This window comes from Panthera uncia, assembly GCF_023721935.1.
Source record: "Panthera uncia isolate 11264 chromosome B3 unlocalized genomic scaffold, Puncia_PCG_1.0 HiC_scaffold_1, whole genome shotgun sequence".
Lineage (NCBI taxonomy): Eukaryota > Metazoa > Chordata > Mammalia > Carnivora > Felidae > Panthera > Panthera uncia.
Genome location: NW_026057582.1, coordinates 128,686,091 through 128,688,264, shown reverse-complemented (window position 1 = coordinate 128,688,264; position 2,174 = coordinate 128,686,091). Strand labels below are relative to the sequence as shown.

The 2,174-nt window shown below is 42.6% G+C and overlaps 1 long non-coding RNA gene across 1 annotated transcript in view; it reads right to left on the bottom strand.

Annotated features, from left to right (window-relative positions):
* Positions 1-660: 660 nt before the first annotated feature.
* Positions 661-2,174, bottom strand: part of LOC125910260 (uncharacterized) — a 16,206-nt gene continuing 14,692 nt past the window's right edge. Inside the window, exons 2-4 of the long non-coding RNA XR_007453909.1 lie at positions 1,664-1,780; positions 1,090-1,196; positions 661-871 (exon numbers count right to left, since the gene is read on the bottom strand). This is a non-coding gene — a long non-coding RNA (uncharacterized LOC125910260). The remainder of the gene's footprint in view (positions 872-1,089; positions 1,197-1,663; positions 1,781-2,174) is intronic.

Sequence of the window (2,174 nt, the reverse complement as noted above, 5' to 3'; positions counted from 1 at the left end):
TGAACAGATTCGTGCTGGAAGCAGCCTGAATGCAGGGACTTTTCAAGATCTTTTTTCTCCCTCACTTAATAATAAGGGAAATCTTTCCAACCGGTGATAATCTCGCCACAGGGAATCTTTAAAAAAATTTTGAAAGCTAGTTTCAAAATGAATGCCCAGAAGAAATCTCTCTACATGTTCCGCCGGCTATAGAACACAAGGCGAAATATGGTCATTAGAAAGTTGGATCTCACGTTTGGTTTTTGCTTTTAGTACTTCCTCTTGAATGCCATCGAAAATACTTAGATCAGGTTTTCTTTTAGTTAGGAGTCGGGACTCTTCTGCTTCCAGACCAAGGTATTTCGTAAAGGCACTGGATATCCAGGGATTCCAAAGGAAGGGGGGCAGGGAATCCACCGGTCCTAAACCCTCTGAAGGTTCAGATTTCAGTGCTGGCTGCAGACCTGAGCAAAGTTCACTGCTCCCTTTTCACGACATGCTACATACTTTGCAAGTTCCCACTTGCTTCTTAGAGAGGAAAAAATGTGGCCTCTGAGTTCAGGTTGCTAAGGACAAACGGGGCCAATTTAACCATGCATTCCTGCTCTGAAAGATAGGCCAGTTGTTTTTCTCCCCACCCCCCACCCCTACCCCCGCGCCGTAAATACCAGAAGCTCTGGGTTCTCCCCGCACTCCACAAATACTTTTGCTCCAACTTCGAAGCCCTCTTTCGTCCATGGTGGGAATTCAATTATTTCATTCAGTTGTTTTTGCTGCCTGCGTCTGACGTCTTGACAACACGGAAGATTGTTGGACTGTGTAGCACATCTTCTTATCAGACACTTGGCTTAATTTTTCTCTTGATAATGGTGGGTATTTAAGACGCACGTGACTGTTGGACGATAAAAGAAAACCTTCATTATTCTGTGTCTTTCCCTTTTCTTTTTTTACTTTTTTGTTTTGTTTTGTTTTTACTTTGACCTCGAGATACATATGTCTACTTAAAGGTGTTTTGAAGAGAGTGAAGGAAACAGACAGGACTTTGAAAGGAAAAACAGACGTCTAATTGGCTGTCTTTTGCAGACCCTTCAGTGACCCTGCACTGAATACCTCTAATGGAGATGTGTGATCTTGAAGCCTCCACCGGGATAAACAAATTCTATCTCTTCAACTTGTTTGGCAGCAGAATTCTTTATTCTCCTCATAAAGGACTTTTTCTGTAAATGAGTAAGGCATTAGCATAGGTACATTCTAGAAGGGGATAAGATGGCTTTCCAATTTTATAGATATACTATGTTTTTAAAAGGGAATTTGGGTCCCTCATCAATGTAATTCACGTCCGTGTGTCATTTTCCATGATATTATAAAAAGCAGAATTCGTTTGCATTCAAAGCCATAGTTGCTAACTCCAAAAAGTTCAGAAAATCAGTTAGGAGGCAACCAGCTTTACTCCTAAAATAAATAACCCTTATGGCATTGTTTTTGTGCAACCTTGGAACTTCCAGTGCTGTGAACCGTTTGGGTGGTCAAGGGGGAAAGTAGTAAGAGTCAATTCAAATTCGTCTGTGCTTCAAAAAACACATGGGATGATGGGAGGTTTTTATTAAGTGATGTGGAAATAGGAGAGGTAAGGAGGGGATATCCCCATTCCTAGTGTTGTCAAAGGGCTGCAAGGGTCACTCACCAGAAAGCTCTGCATTTCACTTCCACCTTAACTTCTTGAGGTTGGCTGGGGTCGTCGCCTCCTTTCTTTCCCACCAGGCTTTTGGAGTTACAGAAAGGTTGAGACCAACGTCACATTCTGGGATTCCAATATATGTAAGAATAAAGACATCCCCAAATAAGGTTTTAAAAATGGGTTAGGCTTTAATATTTACTATTGATTAATGTCATCTGTGAATGTTCAGTATAATGGAGGCTATCATTCCAGTTCTAGCATGTTCTTATGTGGAAATAGCGCAAAAAATTTTGCATTTCAGGCGTTGAATGTGGGACTCATGCCTCCAAACCCATTTCCATACCAGATCATGCTTATAGACAAAGATCAACATGGCGTAATGAAAAGAGCACTGGTTGGGGCGCCTGGGTGGCTCAGTCGGTTGAGCATCCGATTTCGGCTCAGGTCATGATCTCAGGGTTCATGGGTTCGAGCCCCGCATCGGGCTCTGTGCTGACAGCTCAGAGCCTGGAGCCTG